The sequence below is a fragment of the Capsicum annuum genome, chromosome 7, assembly GCF_002878395.1.
Source record: "Capsicum annuum cultivar UCD-10X-F1 chromosome 7, UCD10Xv1.1, whole genome shotgun sequence".
NCBI lineage: Eukaryota > Viridiplantae > Streptophyta > Magnoliopsida > Solanales > Solanaceae > Capsicum > Capsicum annuum.
The window spans coordinates 122,929,422-122,936,333 of record NC_061117.1 but is presented as its reverse complement, the minus strand read 5'-3'; the positions used below and the strand labels follow the sequence as shown (position 1 = coordinate 122,936,333).

At 37.5% G+C, this 6,912-nt stretch overlaps 1 non-coding gene across 1 annotated transcript; it reads right to left on the bottom strand.

Moving 5' to 3' along the window:
• Positions 1 to 774: 774 nt before the first annotated feature.
• On the bottom strand, positions 775 to 885 carry LOC124886279. Its single transcript, XR_007043365.1, has one exon. It is a non-coding gene; the product is annotated as a small nucleolar RNA R71 (small nucleolar RNA).
• Positions 886 to 6,912: the final 6,027 nt, after the last annotated feature.

Sequence of the window (6,912 nt, the reverse complement as noted above, 5' to 3'; positions counted from 1 at the left end):
ACTGTGAACAAATATTAAATAGTTGTTAAATCAAGTCTCTGTGGGATCGATATTTGGATTTCTTGAAGGCCACTATATTACTTGATAATACCACGTACACTTCCGTTTGCGCTTGCGCGTTGTCATGTTTTTGGCGCCGTTGTCGGGGACTTGTATTTTGGCAATTGTTTATTTTAATTTTACTGTTAGATTTATTTTGTGTTTTTTACGCTTGGTCTTGGTTTTGTTTTTGAACGAAACAGGTTTTCAAAGTAGAAAGCTGGCAAGGGATCATGACTTGGTTGAACCAAGCTTTGAACCTTAGCAACTTTACCATCAACATAGGAGAGAAACAATCCTTGTCCCCAGAATTCCTCAATTCCAAGAAGACCAAGAGAATACTATTCCTATGGCTGAACAACAAGTAGCTGGTATGAAGGTTAGGGAAGTAGTAGTCCCACTTCTAATGAACTTGACTTCTCCAATTCAAAGACAGGAAGCTGGGGGGGATTTTGAGTTGAAACACAATATGGTGCAACTTTTTATTAGTAGTGGACAGTTTGCAGGGCTTTCACACGAGGATCCACAAGTCCACTTGTAGACTTTCATTGAGCTTACTAAATATTCACTCTGACTACGGTGACTCCAGATTATGTAAGGCTGACACTGTTTCCCCATTCACTTTTGGGGGAAGCTAAAAGGTGGTTGAATGCAGAGCCAGCCAATTCAATCACATCATAGGATGACTTAACAAGAAAGTTCCTTATCAGATTCTTTCTATCAGGCAAGACCGCTAGACTTCGCAGTGAGATAGTGAGCTTCAAATAGAAGCCTGATGAAAACCTCTATCATGCTTGGGAATGCTTCAAGGCTCTTCTTCGGGATTGTCCACACCACCAATAGTCTAATGAGGTACTTTTTCATACTTTTGTAGAAGCTCTTGATCATAATATAAAGATTTTGCTAGATTTAGCCACAGGTGGTCAAGCGTTGGAGCTAACTTATTATGAGCTATACACATTGCTGAACCACATAGCACAAGGAAATCTAGATTGACATTCAGATTCTAGAAGTGCCACAAAAATATTATGGGTGTATTGGAGGTGGACCAATTCACAGCCTTATCAGTACAAGTTTTTGTGCTACAGAATTTGATCAACACATTATTTAATAACATAAAATTAGGAGCAACAAAACCTACAGCCACAGTCAATGCCATCCAATAAGCCACAGGTTGATATGAGGTATGCAGAAATACTGGCCATTCAGTGGCCATGTGTGCTTCAAATCCAAAATTTGTCATGTATGTAGGCAATGCTCAAAGGCCAAACTATGGGAATGCCTACAACATGAAGTGGCAGACTCAGCCAATAAATCAGCCATGAAATGGCCCACAGCCACAGGCCCAACCAAGTCAGTCAACTAGCAATACAGAAGAGATGTTGAAGCAGATCCTAGCTAATCAGATGCAGTTTGCTGTAGACCTAAAAAATTTACAAGCGGCTACTAGAAATTTAGAGTTACAAGTGGGGCAGAATCAGAAAGCATTGAATACTAGGCCACAAGGTGGTTTGCCAGCTGACACAGAAACTCCAAAGCAGGTTATGACAATCATCTTGAGAAGTGGTAATGATCTTAAACGAGAACCTCCAAAGGCAACAAAGGAGGTTTATGCTGATATGGTGACCAAACAGGTTCCCGAAGAAGTTGCTAAAAATTCAAGAAAGTCTGAGTGCTTGAGGCCAAAGGTTGCTAAACCAGAAGTGAAGAAAACACTGCTATTGCCCTTCCCTCAAAGGCAAATAAAATCAAAAAAGGATTCCTTATTTAAAAAGTTCATTGATACATTCAAAAAGGTTCATATTAACTTACCTTTGCTAGATATTTTGCAGAGTATGCCTAAGTATGCAAAGTGCTGAGGAATATGGTAGAAAAGAAGGTGCAATTTCAAGATGTGGGAGCTATAACACTCACTGAAGAGTGTAGTACTGTGATGACATAAAAGATCCCAAGCAATTGAAAGATCAAGAGAAGTTTGCTATTCCCATTCAAATTAGAAGTAAAGAGGTCCATGCACTGAGTGACTTGGGGGTAAGCATAAACTTGATACCCTTATCACTTTTTAAAACATTAGGATTGGGAGAACCACGATCGGCTATCGAGGTGTTACAGCTGGCAGATAGGATATTTACACTCCTAGATGGAATAATTGAGGATGTCCTCATAAAGGTTGGTAAATTCATTATACATGCTGACTTTATTATTCTTGATTTTGAGGTAGATGAACAGGTGCTAATTATTTTGGGGCATCCATTTTTAGCAACCGGAGAGGCCTTGATTGATTTTAGAGAAGGCACGCTCAAGATGAGTGTAGATGATAAAGAAGTGGTGTTTGATATTTACAAAACACCCATTGTAAAACCCCAAATTAAAGATTTGTGTGTGATAAATGCTATTGAAGGGGAAAAGTGTGGGGTGGTTAGTCCACCAAAGACCTCTTCAAATTACCTGATTAAGAGTCCTAAGATGAAATTACTGTGTCCCAACATGATAAAGGTTGATGTGAAGAGAGATGAGGACTTTGAGAGTGCAAACTCAAGAGGTCTAAAATAAATAAAAAATGGCTCCTAAAAGAGAGTAAAAGGGTGAAGAAATATAGTTAATTTGATATGGGTCATGCCGCGACACTAAATTAGGCGCTGCTTGGGAGGCAACCCAAGTTAATTAGGTATGTTTTCTTTTTAGTTTTTTAGTTTATGTTTTACGTAGTTTTTGTTTTTGGTTGAGTCATAGGTTAATGAAAAGTCTGAGTAACATAAACTTAAGCTTGGAGCATGACAAAGATTGAGTGTGGGGTCCCATGGATCTCATTTATATGTGAAGATGCTATTAGCTAGGCCTAGAGGCCTCAGGAAGTATTTCTGTCTCTTACTCTTAAATTAACTTTGGGGACAAAGTAAATTTGTAATTGTGGGGTGGGAAATTCTTAGATTTTGGCTCATTTTTTTTTTTTGGTTAGGAGTAAGTGAGATATTCTTGTTGGTGATATTTTTAATTATATAATGCAAGTGGGTTTATTTGTAAAAGCATGTTGATTGATGTGAATTGCTATTTTTGAAACTCTTAAGCTCAGGTTTGTGACTCTTTTTCATGTTGGCTTAATTTTGAATTTGTGCTATTATTTGGTTAGGAGTCTATGATGATCTTATTGAATTGAGCATATGCCATGTGTGTGAGATTTTTGTATATTCCTTGTTGTATGTGATGTCTAGAACTTGCCCAGTGTGTGTGTGAAACAAAATAAAGAATGTGGGTTTAAGATAAGATATAGGCATTTCTTTAATAGCCTTTTTTATACATTTTATGTGTCCTACCTCTGTGTATTATCCTAGTTAACCCCCATTGAGCTTTTAGCTTTTTATTTGGTAACCTAATAAGTAGCCTAATTCCTTCTTTGATAGACCATAATTTGATTAAAAAAAAATCTCTTAAGTGCTTTAATGAAAATTGAATTAGTAAGGAGTGGGAGAAATTGAAGAAGAAAAAGGTGAAATTAATGCCCTTAGATACGGTTGGGGGTACTTGAGTCGTAACCTAGGTCACGACTCGTACCCACCATGCCCTCCCCTTTCGTATCCTAAGTAGTATATTAAGGTAACATACTATCCTCTATACGAAAAGGTCCTTCCTTGGTCATAACCAAGCTTACGAGTTGTATACTAGCCAACTGTATAGAGTAAAGTCTTAAACCTAGAGTGAATTGTTTTGATCATGAGTTGAGCTCACGATTGGAGGGTGATTCGTACCTTTGGTTATGAATCAAAGGTCCCTTTTCATACCAAAAATAGTATGGTTGACCTAGGAGGAGCCTAGGGTATGAGTTAGGTTACTACTCGTACCCTAGGTCACGATTGTCAAGTGATCCGTAAGGGGGAGTTGTACCCCTACACGTGTGGATTTTTCAGATTTTAACCAAGGACCTTTTGGTCATTTACCATGCCTAAAAAACTAAACCCTCTCACTATATAAGGCATAGTAGCCTCCTAAGTCTTCATTTTACAAAACTTAAACATCCTATACACTCTAAAGGCTGTTAAAGTAAGATTGAAGTCTAGGGTTTGGAGGTGTTCATCTAGTGTCAAAGAAGAGGTCAACTTTGTTGGAGATTCAAGTTGTTTAAGGCATGTATCTCTTTCCCTCTTTAAATATCTCTAATCTCATGTCTTTCACACTTGAATTAGTAAGTGTATATATTGGTTATGAATCAAATGAAAAAGTGTTTTGACACCTAAAAATGAATGATGATGATTCTTGTATATACTTGTGTTGATAGATGTATTTGAATATAGATTGCATATATAGGTTCTTGTTGTATGTTTTTTAACATGAGGGTCTTGCGTAATCCTTGTCTTGATGATTTCTACCATGAAAATGACCTTATTATAAGTATGCACAAAAGGTGCTTGTTAAAATATCTAAGTGAAATGATTAGTTGCATATTAATAATGTGTTGATCTAGGGCAATGGCCCATGTGACTATGACTGATTGTTGAATAACCTTGTAAAGGTATTATGAGCCATGTATTGTGAAATTGGTAACCTTTTTGTTTGATGGCTAATGTAAGGGTAAAGTCCCTAGATATTGGGATGAACTTGAATTGTACATTGAACCCAAGTATGGTAAGAATGTGGTAATAAATTCCTAATAAGATGTGAATAGCTTGTATGGGTCTTGATGACCATGAATGGAATTGTATAATTGAACTAAGTGAAGGCATTAGCCTATTGAGATGATTGAGCAACGAAGGCTCCCATAATCACCATGAGGTCTTGTATAGTATTGAAATTGGCTAAATGGCTAAAGTCCCTAAATATTGTATTAAATGTGTGTTGATGCATGGACAAGAGGGTAAAGTACCAAATGTCAACTAATGATGGTTGTGATGGTTTGAGGTTAAAGTCCCTTGCCTTATCTAATGTCTTGAGAATAAAGTCCCTTGCCCAATGAAAATGCAAGGTAAAGTTTATTACTTAAAAAGAGCTCTTGAGGTCAAAGAACCTCACCTCATGAAGTGACTTATGGTAAAGTCCACTTATGGCTTGTGGTAAAGTCCCTTGTTTGAATGGCCTAAGTATTTGGGTAAGGTCCCTTGTTGAATGATGATGTGTGTGACTGAAGCCCTTAGTAAAATGAATGTGTGTACATAGGTAACATCCTCGATCTAATGATAATGTGATTGTGGCTAAAGTCCTTGGTGTATTAAGCATGATGATCTATAAGTGTGGGAGATGGTAATCCTCCACTTTATATCTAATGAATTAATGTTTAAGAATGGTGACGAACCTTGATATCTTGATATATAGATTAACGTGTGATATATCTATATGTATGGATAAGTGCGTGAATGTGATATATTGACTTGTTATTGATTGATGATGTATTTTATCACCTATTCTTGAGTTATATGCTAGTGTTCAAATTTCTAATCGTCTTCGAATGATACGTCTACACACGACGTAGGCCCAAAGCACCTTCTTCATTACTTGTGCTGTGATTAGTAGATCAAGGTGGTTTATGCTTGACTTGAAGCGGTGAGCTTCTTTACTTCGAAAAATGTCATCTCTTGGCCTCTATCATTAGACTCTTTAAGACTTAGTTTGGTTATAGTTGGGGGCTTGTCTCGACATAAACACTTATTGATTTTGGTTTATGTAGAGGTGTTGTTAGCAACTTTGAACTTGGGCATAGTTTTCGTAATGACTATAATATTGACTTATGTTATTATTTCTGCTATTCTAATTTGTGAGTTGGATTCCCTCTGATTCTTATGGTATGTTAAGATGATTAGGTTGGGTTATCGAGGCAACCTTTGATTCATGTGAGCTATACTACATGGTTCGAAGTTTGGGTCATGTCAAGTTTATATTAGAGCCTAGATTCATGGTCAGTTTGGTGTTTACAATGCTGTGTCAAGTAGAGTTTATTTTATGGGTGTGAAGTGCGCCATACTTATAAAAGAAAGGTTATGAGAAATTTTAGGAAATGTTTCCCTTTCTTGTGTTTCAATCTCAAGCTATTAAGTCTAAGGTCTTGGATTTCCTCTATTCCATTTGCTATCTTTCAGATCATTCCTCAAAGAAGATCTGAGACTCAGACAGACACTATTGAGGGTCCTATGGATGAAGCACATCCAACTTCTGGAGTTCAGACCCGGGATAGGACTATGGAATCTGGCCATCCTCGTGGAGTTCCACCCACTAACCCTACTCATGAGAGTGGCATTCCTCATTGGTCTCCTCAAAGGGATGATACTAATGTAGAGTTTCGTTGCTCCATGAACCTTTTGACTCAATTAGTATCTTCTCAAGCGGAGCATGGTACTCCGACTATTATTTCTTCCGAGGCCACAAAAATTAGCCAATTTATGAGGTTGAGCCCTCCTATGTTATCGGGTATTAAGGTTGAGAAAGATCCTCAAGGTTTCATTGATTAAATAGAAAAGATTTTTCGAATCATGCATGCTTCAGAAATTGAGGGTGTTGAGCTTGCTTCCTACTAATTGAAAGATCTAGTGTACCAATGGTACGAAGGGTAGGAGTTGTCTAAAGGTATTGATGCTAGTTTGGCTTCTTGAGTAGATTTTTCTAAGGCTTTTATTGACCGTTTTTTCCCTCAAGAGTTGAGGGAGGCAAAGGCAGAAGAGTTTGTGAACTTGAAGCAAGTAGGATGTCCGTTTAAGAGTATGCCTTAAAATTCCATCAATTGCCAAGGTATGCTCCCGAGATGGTTTCTAGCATGAGCGCTAGAATATATAAGCTTGTCCTATGAGTTAGTTCTTAAAAGCAAGGCGGCCTTGTTGATTGAGAACATGAATATTTCTAGATTAGTTGTGTATATGCAATAAGTGTAAGATGAGAAGAAGAAGCAAGTTG